At 42.4% G+C, this 15,543-nt stretch overlaps 1 pseudogene across 1 annotated transcript in view; it reads right to left on the bottom strand.

Moving 5' to 3' along the window:
- The window catches only part of LOC309972002 (large ribosomal subunit protein eL6-like), a 75,418-nt pseudogene extending 60,218 nt beyond the window's left edge, over nucleotides 1–15,200 (bottom strand). The window contains exon 1 of the transcript in view: nucleotides 14,490–15,200. The product of the transcript in view is annotated as a large ribosomal subunit protein eL6-like (transcript). The remainder of the gene's footprint in view (nucleotides 1–14,489) is intronic.
- Between the last annotated feature and the right edge of the window lie 343 nt (nucleotides 15,201–15,543).

Below are 15,543 nucleotides of genomic sequence, written 5' to 3' on the forward strand. Positions count from 1 at the left end.
CAAACTGTAGTCTCTTCTATCATCAAAACAAATCTCCCTTTGACCTTGCTGCTTTTTTTAGCGGTACGCGGGCCTTTCACTGTTGTGGCCTCTCCCGTTGCGGAGCACAGACTCCGGACGCGCAGGCTCAGCGGCCACGGCTCACGGGCCCAGCCGCTCCGCGGCATGTGAGATCTTCCCGGACCGGGGCACGAACCCTTGTCCCCTGCATCGCCAGGCGGACTCTCAACCACTGCGCCACCAGGGAAGCCCAACCTCGTTGCTTTTTTGGGCATGTGTATTTGTTTGCAGAGTCTTGAAGTCCTATCTGTTCTTTTCTTCTCAGTCCTTGCCTGTTGGTTTCTGCCCTTAATAGAGACACTTTTGCTTTGAGATTGATTACCACTCTCTTTTCCTCATTTCATCCATCCTGATCTCTGACACCTTTAGTCCTCACAATTCCAGGGAACCTGAGAACTGGCATAACCCCCAGAGACCACTTGCAGATTATGACACGGAGGCCGCGCAGGTTTGGACATTTGCCCCAGGTCACAAAGTAGGCTTCTGGCAGAGCCAGGGCTCGGGTTCAGCGTCCCACACCCTCAGGTCTGAGTCCTCATTACGCCACAAACCATTGCTTGAAACTTTCTCCACCAAAATCGTGAAATGACTTCTTCTTAGTTCTTCTTTTTTTTTTTTCTGGCTTTTTCTTCTCAGTCCCCTTTGTTAGTTCCCTTTCCGAATGTACCTGAAGCTCTGCTCCTTTTCCTCGGCTTCTCTCTTATGATCTCGCTTACTTGCCAGCCATTAGATCGCACCTCTAAACTTCCATCTCCAGTCCTGATTCTGTCATGGCCTGAGTTTCCATATTGCTGACTGCGTGTTGGGCAGCTCCGCTTGGAGCTCCCACTGTTAACACCAATCCCATGGCCAAGTGCTGTGCTTCTCTAACTTGTCACAGGTACTTCTTCTCCTTTGAAGCAAATACTTAGAGCCATCCTATAGCTACTGAGCCTGTCACTTTTCTTCTTCTTCTCATTCTTCATTCCACTCATTCACCATAAATGTGTTGTGCATGGTGGTGCCAGAAACATGCAGCAACAAGGACACACAGTCTGGTGAGCCTTTAATCTGGTCCCTTCTTGACTTTTCTATGACCACAGCTCTAGCCAAGGTCTCCATCACCTAAGTTTGGATTACTCTGACACTGTATTTAATTTGTCTCTTTGCTTCCTTTTTTTCTCTTATGCATCTATATACCGCTTTCTTCATGTTTTTTCTGGGTAGTAGTATTCTCTGTTATCACCACATCAAGACTCAAATTCTTTATAACCCATTTTAGCTCTGCTAGTCCATTTGTTTTTCTCAGGGACCCTGGGTTCCATGCCAGCTTCCTCTACTCTGTGTCCCTTTCAGATGTGCTTTCTCACTTCCACTGAGCCTTGCTCTTCTTTTGCTCCTTTGGGTCATATCTTGACTTTTCTCTAGTTGTGACAGAGTGGTTCCAGGGCGATTACTCTCAATGGCTACTGAGGATTGATGTTAAGACAGGGAACAAATGTGTGCTGAGGGACTCAAAAGGCTTGAATAAAAATGACTACTGAAATACATTGTCATTTTGACGTGTTCTAATTCTTTTTTACACTGAACTATTACGACTCTATTAAATAAGACCCCCTTAGGTTGAGGTAGGAAGAGAAACAGGTGACATCAGTGAGGAAAACTGAGCAGAATATTTGCTTTCCCTATTACACTTGATCATACTAAATATCGTGACTATTGGTGAGGGCTTTAGGGCCTTATGATTTGAGCTAAATGAGATTTCCCCACATTTCACAATCATTTCTTGATTCAGGGTGCTTGGAAGGCAGTGGTCGATGGGGTCATTTAACAGAAACCAACAAGGTGATCTTTCCAAGAGGAAGGTTCCCTCAGGGGTATGACATATCTTGAGGATTACTAAATCTCTTTATGAAACCAAACAGGTTTAGAAGTAAGGAAGTGAGTCATTCCCTCCATGTGCTGCCTTTCTATATCTCTTATCTATGACTGTATCTTATATTAGAGTTATAGATTACTGTGGTGTGGTTACTGTGAGATACGGATTCATGATAGATTTTCTAGGCTGTCAGAGATTTCTGGATGTACATAAATTGGATATAGAGACGTCAACATTTTCTTGATGAATGGCTCTCCCTTTTGTGTCAAATAACAGAGACAATAAAGTTACTGCTTCTTTTATTTATTTATTTAATTGAAGTATAGTTGATTTACAATGTTGTGTTAATTTCTGCTGTACAGCACAGTGATTCAGTTATACATATATATATATATATATATATACACATTCTTTTTTATATTTTTTTCCATTATGGAACTTGGATATAGAATATTGAATATAGTTCCCTGGGCTATACAGTAGGACCTTGTTGTTTATCAGAGTCGCTGCTTCTTTGTCATTTTCTGGCTTATTCATAAACTAATTGTCTATTTAACCAATTTTTAAAATTGAGTGCCTACTGTATTCCTCGTAGAGTGCCAAGTGCTGTGTCTACAATGGTGAACAAGATAGACAAGGTTTTGACTATTTTCTCATAACTCACAGAGCCACCAGGCCATAAACAAAGTGAAAATGAGGTATTCTCAATTCTTCTCGTCTACGGTCATTGGTTCTCTGGTTCCTATCCACTCTCTTTATCTGTTTTCCTTCCCACAAAATGCCCTTCTCAAGTGGCCTTAATATCAGTAGTGGTTGCATGTCTTTCATGGTGAAGGTCATGGAAAGTAGTCACTCAGGCTGGACATCTGGTCTGGTTCATGAACATGAGGCTTCATCCAATTCTTTCATGTCAACACTTTTAATATTCTGACGGTTCGTTTGTTGCCTTTTGGTTTAGTGCCTCATGGTCTTAGTCTGTGTCAAGAATTAAAATATTTTTTCCTCTTAATTAATAAAAGCAAATTAAATTGGATTTATTTTATAGTGAAGGTAGAATAGAAATGCCAGGGTCTGGCACACAGTGGTGTTTAATAAATATTTGGACAAAATGGAAGGGAGGAAGAGGTAGTTTACAATGAATCAATTTCACAATTGATTAAGATACAAGTACTTGCTCCTCTTTTTAAAAAAATTTTACCAGAAGAAATGAAACAAGGAGGAAATGAAGAATGAAAAAGTAAGCAAGAAGCAAAGAAATCATCCAGATTTGATGTGAAGTACTTCGTATCTGTAACCTCTAAATGCTTCTTTTACAATATTCCCAACCTATATGTTAGGCAGATTTTTCTCTTCCTCCCTCCCTTCGTCCCTCCTTCCTTTTTCCCTCCTCCTCCCTCCCTCTCTCACTGAGTGTTCTGTGGGACACTTGACTTTCAAGGGTCACAGCAATACCAGATGACGGTTAAGAAACCAGACTCTGGCGTCAGACAGACTTGGGTCCCATTGTTGGCTCCACCACTTACTGACAGGTGACCTTGGGTAAACATTTCTAAGCCTCTGTTTCTTCATCTATAAAATGGGAAGAATAACCATCCCTGTCTTACAAGATTTTGTGAGGATCAGGGGTGATAAGCCATGTAAAGTGCTTAATATTCTGCCTTATGTTGACAATGTCTATAATGTCTTAACTTCTCCAGCCTTTGTTTCTCTCCCAGAAGACCATGCTATAAAACGCCATGGAGTGTGGGTGATTTTCTACCAAAATTAAGTGTATCTGTAAATTGTATTCTTTTTCATCCCTGAATAATTTAAACACAGCTGAGGATGTTTTCTCCAGGCTTTGTAAGAGCATTCTTTCTGAGATGAGATCAAATTTGGAAAATGTTGATTTGAAAGCAGAAATTTTCAGTAAGTCATAAACAAGTGACTCTATGGGATTACAATGTGAATCTATGTTCTTCAGTTTGCTCAGTGTCTACTCTCATATCTCTCAATAAATATAATAAATGAATACCGTTGGATGAGTTCTGAGCTAAATTCTCTGGAATTAAATTTGTACCGTTTTCTGAAGGCATTTTAGTCCCAATGAATAGATTCTTTTAGTAGACATGATAGTCCAAATCAGTGTTTTGGCATTGTTTTCAGCAACCCCGATTCACATTCTTACTATTTTTACTGCATCTTGGAGAATAGGAAAAGACTTTTTCTTCTATATTGACAGTTTGCAGGCAATGCTTCTGCAAACTTTAGAATTCTTGCCAGGAATTGTTCAGCAGTCATTTCCAATCTTGCTTTGCTTAGAATACAGACCAATGGGAAAATATCCAACACCACAGTTGTTACTCTCTCAACAGAAATGCTTCAAGTTGATCGGAAGACCAAGCTGAAATTCTATCTCCTTAGTCATGTCCCTGTGATGATGGGGAAAGAGAAGGGACAGTTAACAGGGGAAGAAAAGGATGTTGCCCAGTGCTGAGCTCAGCTGAGTTGAAATTCTAACATTCTTAGCCTCGTTTTATGAGTGAAAGTTACTTTTAAATTAAAGAGCAAGAGGCCTCTCTCTTGTACCCAGTGGGATCTGCAGAGAGTCAAACAGTACATCTATATCAGGAAATTCTGTTCTAGCTTTTACTGTGCTGATGGAGAAAACATGTTTCCAGATGGATTTCTGTTTATACAGCCTTTAAAATTTTTACTTGCACCCAGTTTGTCCCATTGGCAGTACTTCCAGTTCTATTTTTTAAGACTTTAAGGCCACAATAGTGTTTATAGAACAGGAAGAGAAGGGGCCTTGTTCGTGAGAGAAAAGAAGCTACAAAACTCCTCCTTACGAGGGATATCTTTTAAAAGCATAATAAATGGTACTGATGGCTTGTCAGTAGGATTTTCAGCATTTTATTATGAATTGTTGAAGGAATTATATAGTGAACGCGCATATACCCACCATCTATATTCCACATTAGTATTTTGCCACATTTACTGTATCGTGTATCTATCTACCTCTCTCCATTCCTCTATCCATTTATCATTACATCTTATTATTTTGTGGGGGACATCAGAAACGATGAACTTATTTTGAATCATGTGTGCTACCAGCTGGCTGCTTGGCCAATGGTATATTGTATCGGGTAGAACTAGGTTTAGCTAAAGTTAATAAAAACCCAGCCGAGTGGCTTAATGTGTTTGAAAAGAATTTGTTTTCTCTGGTAAAAGAAGGTTGAATGTAGGAGTTCACTGTTGGTATGGTGGTTCTAATACCATCAGTTGCTTAAGCTCTTTCTGTCTTTCTGGTCCACCATCCAAGCATGTGGCATTCATCTGCAAGACCTCTCATGGCCTGAGATGCTGCTGCAGCTTCAGCCGTCTCACTTTTAACAGTAGGAAGGAGGAAAGGGATAAAAGCTTCTTTTAATGACCTGTCCCAGAAGAACCAATAATTTGATAATCAATTTGTCTAGCTCTAGGGGAAAAAAAATGAAGGAATTTTATGGGGATCATATTGTATTTATAGATAAACTTAGGAAAAAATGGAAACATTTATAATGTTTCTATTTTGTTAGCCAGAACATAGCCACGTTTGAGAGCTGAGAAATATAGTATTATGTGTTCTTTTGATTATGTAGGTGGTTTATTTATTTTGGCCATTTCATTTTGCTGGGAAAAATCCAATGAGCTGAGGTTTCCTTCCCTAGCACATCTGTGTGGGTCCTGGGTTACTACTAGAGACATTTGTGAGGGCAGAGAAGGTGAGTTTGAAAGAAGTGTTCATGTAACTTGAGTTCAACAAAATCATTTATTCAGTAAATTATCTGATCCTTTTATTGAAATAATATCAAAGTGGTACTTTTTTATAGGGTGATTGCATCACTGTGATCAAAATGCGATGTCATCAAAACAAGGTTGTTCAAGGCCAAAGGACCAGATGGCCAGCCTACGCTATCCTTAGGGATGCAATCCCTGAGAGCTTCAAGGGTTGAGAATTTGTCCTAATGATGACAAAAGTCCCGAGGGGTATGTTTAATAGTACTTAAAGTTTTCTCTTTGAAGAAGAATTATTCCAGAAGAATATTTTCTGGAATTAAAACTGATTCGCACCTGGTGAGGTCTTGGGCAGAGGCAGCAGAGGATTGAAGGTTGATGGTATGGGGTGCCCAGCAGCATTAGGGGTCTTTGAGGAGATCTGTGAGGTGCTCCATGTGCCAGCTATGACAAAGAAGGAAGGTTATTTTTCCACTGATGTCCAAGACATTAAAATTGATACCACAGGTGGAAAAATCAATCCACACCTGCATCCTTTTCCATTTTGGATTAAAGAGTATCTAAAATGGGAATTTCTCCCTATCCTCAACCTTCGTGTTCCAAGAATTTGTTTTTTAAATAAGTATTGAAGTGTTTTAACCTACGGATTATTTTGAAAATCTTAGCTGCATTTGCTTTATTTTCTGTCCCTTAATAAAAGTATTCTCCTTGAATTTTGCCTGCAATCTAAATGATCTTTGAGAGTTTTAAATCCTCAAACAGAAAACAGAATAAAGCGGCAACCACCAGTTCAGAGAAGCAAAAGTCCCTTAGTGGGAGGATGGGGGTGGTGTGAGGGAGGGGCAGGCTAGGCTAGGAAATTAAATATGAGTGAAGACATTTTTACCCTTGGTTTTCAGAAAATGATGATTTAGCATTGTAGCTGCAGAAGGGGAGTCTTCAGTTGCTCATTCTCTTTGCTGAAACTAAGACTGTCGTTTTTGTGTCTTCTTTCTGCTTATATTTCTTCTCATCATCTATCTTGAGTCTGTTTCACAACTTGTTTGATACTGCTGTTTCAGGTCACTGGAGTATTGTTTAATGAATTCTTAGAGTTCTGGCCTGTGGTTATATTTAGCTTTTTTAAAAAAAAGGAGGCAGGGGTGGTGGGGAGAACATCACCCTGCAGTGCAGATCTGGCTGGAAGAAAGGAGGAGACGGCATGGGAAGGCTCACTGTACGTTGTACGTTGGAAATGCAAGATTAGGAATCTAAGGAAATAGATGAGGATTATTCAATATATATTTGCTAGAGGAATGTAATGAAATTATTACACTATTGTAAATCATAGAAAATAGTACCATTTGTTTGTCTTGAAAGATCAACAAGCCCTATATTGACCACAAATGTATTATTACTTCTAAGTCACGTGAAAATGAAACATTCCTGTCTTAGCCTGGACTCCTCAGAAAGGAGAGGCTGAACCATAGGTTCAAGTGCGAATATTCATGTGGTGAGTGTGATCCAGGAATCACCAGGAATGGACAGGGTTGCAAAGCAAAGAAAGTGGGAGACCCGAAACAAGCCTGCTGTACAGAGTCAACCACAACTGTGGGCGACTGGTTACTTGATCCCCCAGGTCTTCCTGATGAGCTGAATGAAATGGGTTTCAGAGCCTTCCATTTGGTGGTGGTGGTGGGAAGCGGATGGAAATATTCACTGATCAGTTCCTATCCCCACTGGTCAAAGCTTCACCACGTGCATATTAATTGCCCCTCTCCCCAGTCTCAACAGAGAAGCCCCGGGGTGGGAGGCAAGAGGCTTGCTTGAGTAGAGGCCCTTTGGGTTACACCTGGGTGAGGCTTGTTGGAGTCTGCGCAAAACCAGTCACTGTAGTGACTGTTGGAATAAATGAAAGGTGAGGCAGAGCGTATCTGATACAGGACCCAAAGGGTGTCAGACATCCCCCAGCCTCACCATCTTATGGGTACCATGAAACTACATTAACATGGTTACCAGAATCTTGCTGCATCCAGGCTCCAGCGGGCTCACTTGGGAACTCCAGGACCTCGCATAGACTTCTACAGGTGTTGAGGAAGTCCCCAAAAGGTGCCTAATAAAAGCTCTTGTGGTGCTCCTGACCGCAAAACTCCTGGCCTCTGCTGTGCTGCCAGTGCCTCATTATGGAACTTGGAACATCATAGAACTTAGTGAGCCTGCTTTTTTTTTTTTTTTTAAATTTATTTATTTATTTATTTTTGCTGTGTTGGGTCTTCGTTTCTGTGCGAGGGCTTTCTCTAGTGTGGCAAGCGGGGGCCACTCTTCATCGCGGTGTGCGGGCTTCTCACTATCATGGGCTCTCCCGTTGTGGAGCACAGGCTCCAGACGCGCAGGCTCAGTAGTTGTGGCTTACGGGCCCAGTTGCTCCGCGGCATGTGGGATCTTCCCAGACCAGGGCTCGAACCCGTGTCCCCTGCATCGGCAGGCGGATTCTCAACCACTGCGCCACCAGGGAAGCCCAGTGAGCCTGCTTTTTAAAACTTTTTACTTATTTTTTTGGCTGCCCAGATCTTAGTTCCCCGACCAAGGATCGAATCTCTCGGACCCATGGAACATTATAGAACTTGGAACATTATAGAACTTACTGAGCTTTTATAAAGTTTTTAATTTTAGTTATTATTATTGGCTGCATGGCGTGTGTGGATAGAAGCTGTGCCCCCTGCAGTGGAAGCACAGAGTCTTAACCACTGGACCGCCAGGGAAGTCCCCTAGTGAGCCTGCCTTTTCCATGCACAAGCCTAGTGAACCCAGGCACTGTGTATCCCTGAGTGCACGTGTGCCTCTAGGAGAGCTGCGGGGAGATCGCTCATATGCCATGCCGCACCCAGAACCTGACTCTGCTCAGCTGTTTAGGCTCCAAAGGGCATTCTAAAGGGCCATATCCAGTTGGTCAGATGACTTTCCATTAGTAATGGTCAATTTTACTTTGGTGTGTGTGTGCAAGTGGGGAAGGGGGAGACTTGAAATCTGGCTTCTGTTCCCTTCTCATTCTTCATTTCCATTCCCCGTGTACCCCACCAGGCCTCCCAGATAGGTCTCTGAATATCCGATGCCCAGTCATAGATAGGCTTGAGATTTCCCCCAGGATTCTCCTTGGTCCCCACATAAGTTAGGGCTGCAAAGAGGTACTTAGGAAGGGTTTGGGTATTACCTAATTCCACACACCTGTGGTACACAAATCTTGGCTTCGGCCAATGGGTTCTGATCCCCATTACAAGTTATATATCTTATCTCTACAATTCTAGGGACTCTATTGATCAATATACAAATCAAGCTGAAGAAAATCTTTACGAATATATACTTGATTTAGAACTGAATCATCTTTTCTTCTAAATGGCAGATGATCCAAATTCAAAGAAGAAGAAAAGAACATGTATTTTGACTTAAACACTAATAGGCTTCAGTGAACCACTTTAAGTGTGTTCAGCCAGGTCCTGGCAATCTCTGTGACCTTAGCGATAGGGGAAAATAACAAGATTTCAACATCCTTACTTTGCTGCTGGAGAATTTGAGGCACAGGCAGCTTCAGACATAGCTCCATGCTTCTCAAGCTTGACCTTGCATCGGAATAACTTGGAGGGCTTGTTAAAACATTGGGTCCCACTCATATATTCTGATTCAGTAGGTCTGGGACAGGGCTCAGGAATTTTTTACTTGTAACAGTCTCCCTGGCACAGCTGGTACTGTTGGTACAAGGACCACACTTTGGGGCTTCCCTGGTGGCGCAGTGGTTGAGAGTCCGCCTGCCGATGCAGGGGACACGGGTTCGTGCCCCGGTCCGGGAAGATCCCACATGCCACGAAGCGGCTGGGCCCGTGAGCCATGGCCGCTGAGCCTGCGCATCCGGAGCCCGTGCTCCGCAACGGGAGAGGCCGCAACAGTGAGAGGCCCGCGTACCGCAAAACCAAACAAACAAAAAAACAAAACAAAACAAAAAAAAAAGGAACACACTTTGAGAACCAATGGTCCGGTAGATAAAAGTAACTTCAGGATGAAGTCTGATGACGATTTTGCCTCCTTTCCTCCAGGCCATAGCTTGTTTCATAGTCATTTCCCTTATTAGCATTGGTGTTTAATATAGCTGATCATTTTCAACTAGATTTTAATTGTGTGCCTTTTGTAGTAAGTAGATAAAAGATTAGAAAGCAGGTGGAGTATCCACATCCAAACCAGAAGAGGGTATTTTGGGGAAACAGTCCTAGTGCTCTGTATCAGGGGTTGGCAAATGATGGTCCATGGGCCAAATCTGGCCCACTGTCTGTTTTTGTAAATAAAGTTTTATTGGAATGCAGCCACACGGTGATTTCTGTATTGTCAATGGCTGCTTTTGGGCTGTAACAGCAGAGTAGTAGGTGCAGCAGAGACCTCATGACCCATAGAAGCAAAAATATTTACTATCTGGCCCTTTACAGAAAACATTTGCCTACCTCAAGTCTATGTGTTCCTCTGAACAACTGTTGCCTCATTTAGGGAAGCTTTTCTCTTGAAACCCAGCAGTAAGCAACATCAGTTTACTTTAGCAGATATGAAACTTGAATCCTAATGCTTTCTTCCGCCCTTTCTCAACCCTTCTCCCCTAACATGGAAAGTGGCCCAATAAGTGAAATGAAACTTGGCCCAATCAGCGATATTTAGAAGGTGGAAGGTGAAAGTGTTGACATCTGCTTGTATTTTGTGGTCCAATCTTCTCTGGCAGCATGTGATAGGGCGAGAGAGTTCTGGTCAGCAGGGCATCTCACATTTTGTGAAAGATTGTCTCGTGTTATCTGACCTTGGATAGATTTATGCCTACTCAGAAATGCGGTTTGATGAAAGATCTGCCTTTTTTTCCTAACAGTGGCTTCCTAGGTGAACTCTTCCTTCCTTCAGTTTTGGTAATTTCAGTAAGTTTGAGTGTCTATTGTAGTTCAGTATCTGTATGTATACATTAATGAACACGTGGGTATATTTTCAGGCATATGTGTATTTTAATGCCCAGGATGTCCATCTTACCTCTTTGCCTCTTACCTCCTTTCTGATCTTATCTCCTCCTCTGCAGTTGGTTCATATCCCCAGAGAAGTGGCCAAGACAGGATCAGCAGTGTAGGAGATATTTTAGGGGAAATGCTTGGGAAGGATTAACGTGAGGAGGCAGGGATGGTGGGGAGAATGTCACCCTGCAGTGCAGATCTGGCTGGAAGAAAGGAGGAGACGGCAATGGGAAGGCTCACACTGCAGTGAGTTGTTTTCAAAGAATTGCGCCCAAGTAGTGGGAGTCCTTGAGCCAAAGTCGAAGGAGTCCCGTGTCTCACAGGAAAGGGTCAGTGCTACTTCCTCCAGTGATTGGCTGGGGGCAGCCGGGAAATAGTGTCCTCAGCATGAACACAGTGGTGGGTCCACAGGGGCAGCAGCTGGGGGCCGCTGAATGTGCTGGAATATGCAGGAGGTCCGAGAGGCACATGTTCATAGCCTCTGCACCCTTATATCGCTTACATCTTGCCACCAAAATAGTCATTTAAAAGCAGAAAAACAGAAAACAGCCATAGACCTGTGATGGTTCTCCTTTCCTTGCAGAAAAGTCTGCTCTGCCGTCTGGCCACACCCGCCTTTCCCGCCTTTGCTCCACGACACACATAACACACCCTGCGTGTGCCTTCCTTTTCTGTCACGGGCACTTTGCCCATATGCTTCCTTTTTTCTCACCTGCCCTCCCTCTCTCAGCCACCCATTGAAATCCTACTTCTTTTAGAAATATTTTGCCCTGGCACCTTGAAGGTCTAGTTTACTTAGGAAACATTTGAATTTATATGCTAAATGCTGTGAAGAGTCCAAAGATGAATCAGATATGGATTCTGCGCTGAAGGATGAACTTTAATAGGAAAAGTGATACTCCATAAACAGCATATTAAAAGAAACAAGTAAGAAAAGACATAAGCTGAGTGCAGAGAAAATATGGGGGGAATTTAAAAGAGGGAAAGATTACCTTCACAACAGAGAAATCCACTCTGACAGGTGGGCCTTGAAGAATCAGTGCGACTGGGGTGTGAGGAGATGGGAGGGAAGGGAATTCCAGATTAAAAGAGGAACGAGGCCGTAAGTGTGGGTTTCTTTAGAACAGCCTTAGTGACTAGGGTTTTCAAACTGCACATAAGACCCATTAGCAGAGGATGAAATAAATTTGGGGGTCCTCTTACCAGAAAAAAAGGAGGAAAATGAATAAAACAAATAGGATAGAGAATGTTTGGAGTCCATGGCATGTAGTAAAGGTATTACTTTGTGAAATGTGTATATATATATATATATATATATATATATATACACACACACACACACACACATATACACATATATATGTGTGTGTATATATTTCCATATATATATATATATGTTAAAATATTTATTTATTTATTTTGGGCTGTGTTGGGTCTTCGTTGCTGCACACAGGCTTTCTCTAGCTGCAACGAGCGGGAGCTACTCTTCGTTGTGGTGTGCAGGGTTCTCATTGCAGTGGCTTCTCTTGTTGTGGAGCACGGGCTCTAGGCATGCGGGCTTCAGTAGTTGTGGCACGTGGGCTCAGCAGTTGTGGCTTGCAGGCTCTAGAGCGCAGGCTCAGTAGTTGTTGCTCACGGGCTTAGTTGCTCCGTGGCATGCGGGATCTACCCGGACCAGGGCTCGAACCCGTGTCCCCTGCATTGGCAGGCAGATTCTTTTTTTTTTTTTTTTTTTTTTTTTGCGTTACGCGGGCCTCTCACTGTCGTGGCCTCTCCTGTTGCAGAGCACAGGCTCCGGACACGCAGGCCCAGCAGCCATGGCTCACGGACCCAGCCGCTCTGCGGCATGTGGGATCCTCCCGGACCGGGGCACAAACCCATGTCCCCTGCATTGGCAGGCGGACTCTCAACCACTGTGCCACCAGGGAAGCCCTGGCAGGCAGATTCTTAACTACTGTGCCACCAGGGAAGTCCCTATTTCCATATATTTAATAAATGTATTTCTTATTGTGGGCAAGCTTTTGTCTTATTTGAGTTTATTCAACAGTATATATTTATGGAGCATCTCTTATGTTCCAGCCACTGGGCAAAGGCCTGGGTATATAGTGATGAAGAAAACTGTCATAGGGGGCTTCCCTGGTGGCGCAGTGGTTGAGAGTCCGCCTGCCGATGCAGGGGACACGGGTTCGTTCCCCGGTCTGGGAGGATCCCACATGCCGCGGAGCGGCTGGGCCCGTGAGCCATGGCCTCTGAGCCTGCGCGTCCGGAGCCTGTGCTCCGCAACGGGAAGAGGCCACAGCAGTGAGAGGCCCGCGTACCGCAAAAACAAAAAAAAAAGAAAACTGTCATAGGCTCTTTCTTCATGGGGATTATGACCCAGTACAGTGGTTCTCAAACTTTAGCAGCATCAGAAATACCTGGAAGACTTAATAAAATACAGATTGCTTCAGAGTTTCTCATTCATTGCGTCTGGGGTGGGGCCTGGGAATTTGCATTTCTATCCAGTTCTCAATTAATGCTAAAGGTTCTGGTAGGGGACCACATTAGGCACTGGTCTAGCGGGCTACTTAAATAACTACAAATAAATATCTGACGGCAGTTTGTGATTAAATGTTAGGAAAGAGAACTATGAGAGAGAGAGAAACTGGGAAACCTATTATATATTGGATAGTCAGAGATGATGTCTGAGAAAATAGCTTTCAGGCAGCAGGAATATCACATCAATAAACCAGAGGAACTAAAAACATGAGCAAGAGAAGGATTTGAATAGAGACTGGAAAGTAGGTAGGGACTAGATCATGTGGGGTCTTTAGTCGAGTGACATTCAAATTGGGATGCGCACATTCCTGGATAGCATCAAGACTTTCTAAGGGGTATGCGGGCACATGTACTGTTAAGAGAATCATCTTCCTTTGTGCTCTCCTAAAATGGATCAACCCAATGGCCAGTATTTTGGTAGTACTTATTTACCTTTTCTACCTCTTTATGAATAAAGGCAAACTTATCTCCTAGTGAATCTTGCTAGGGTACCTTGTCCTAGGGTGTAAAAATCACTTGGGGGATAAAACAAGGAATAACTCAAAATATAACTGAAAAAGATAAAATAACTCAAAAAAATAAAAGACCTCAAAAAACCTTGGTGTTGAAAAAGTAAAAGACTCTTATGTGGAATAAAAACAAAATCTGTTCTCGAGGCAATGGGTCTCTGGTTCTCGGCTTTCAGCAAAATTGAAGGAGGCCCTAAGTAAGCTGTCAGCGGCAGGGCATTAAAAATTATTTTTGATGATGGATCACTTTGTTATTTTGACGTATAACTGGAAAGGAGACTAGCATTTAGTGTCATTGCTATAACAAAACTTTCCTTTCCTCTATTTATTTAGGTGGATAAAACAAGCACTTTCTCTTACCTCTCTAAAAATGAAAAATTAGAAAAAGAATCGACTCTGAAAACTGTCATAATTTAGCATTAAGTACTATCAAATCACAGATACATGAATTAATTGGGATACAAAACAGGGTCATTGAATTCATTAAGAGATTCATTTCTGATACATTGTATATATTTAATAATTATCTACACAATTTATAATTATGTTGACTAGCTTTATACTTGTGATAAACGTAATACCTACACTAACCAGAATTATATTTTTTGGGGAAATGTATCAGTTATTTAATTAGGTTCTTTGTAAGAAATTTAGAACACCAATTTGTGAGAGAAAACAGAATAGAGGTAGCCCTAGAGCTGAGGAACAACTTTGATTTCTTCGCAGAGTTTTTGAGTCCAGGGTTCTCAGGTCAACCTTGCTCTGCTCTGTAAGCTTGGATTTCCCTTTCTCTGCATCGAAGGTCTTACCTTCCTGGTGTCTGGGCTTTACGAAGCTTCTTCTTCCTGAAATAAGCCTCAGGGAGATGTTTTGGGATTTCCACACCACTTACCAGTTTTGGTGGAGATGACAAATTTCTGGTGTGTTCTAGCAGAGGAACTCGATTGAGGATGAGAGGTCCAGTCACAAGCAGCATGCTACCGCTCAGCTGCTTCAGGAAAACCACCGCCATGCCTCTGTGGCACCCAGTGAGGTTGCTCACAACGGTGCTGGGAGTGATGCTAGCTCGCAGCTTCCTTACATCTGACGGAAAGGTTTTCTTTGGTGGCTCGAGAGCTTTCAAGGCACATCTTCAGTAGAACAGTATCCAGGCATTCTGTGACGCTTATCCACTCAGGTCCCACCATTTCTGTCACCCCCAAGCAAGAAATGTCTCTTTCTTTTCAACCTTAAATGTAGCTGCCGGTGACTTCCTCTTCGCCATGGCCTTGCTGGAACACATAGCAGATGGGGAAAAGCTTCCAATTCCGTTGACTAGGATGGGGTTTTGGTTGTGGTGGGGTTTCCCCTTCTGAGGTGTTTTTCTTGGCCTTGAGGTTACGCTTCTTAACCTTGCCCTGGCATCAGCCTTCTTGGCTTTAGGTTTCTTCTCCTTATATCCAGCTTCTCTGTTTTTTCATCCACCATCTTGCAAGATGGGAAAGAGCCAGAATAGTATGTTTTGACACTTAGAACATTTATGGCCACCGAAAAACTTTAAAAAATTTATCTCAATCTCTCTTTATATCTCTATTTATATATCTTTATCTAACTTTCTATATGTAATAGGAATCTATCTATCTATCTATATAAAACAGAACATAAAAGGATCAACAGAAAGACTTTGAAGCAGAAAAAATATAAGGATAACTCCGCTGTAAGTATAATGGAAACATGAGTTTAATATGAATGAATTAATGAGTTTAATATGAATTAATTAAATATTAACTCATATTTAATGAGTTAAATAGGAGTGAATTGGCCTCAGATA

This window comes from Leucopleurus acutus, assembly GCF_964270905.1.
Source record: "Leucopleurus acutus genome assembly, chromosome: 15".
Taxonomy (NCBI): Eukaryota; Metazoa; Chordata; class Mammalia; order Artiodactyla; family Delphinidae; genus Leucopleurus; species Leucopleurus acutus.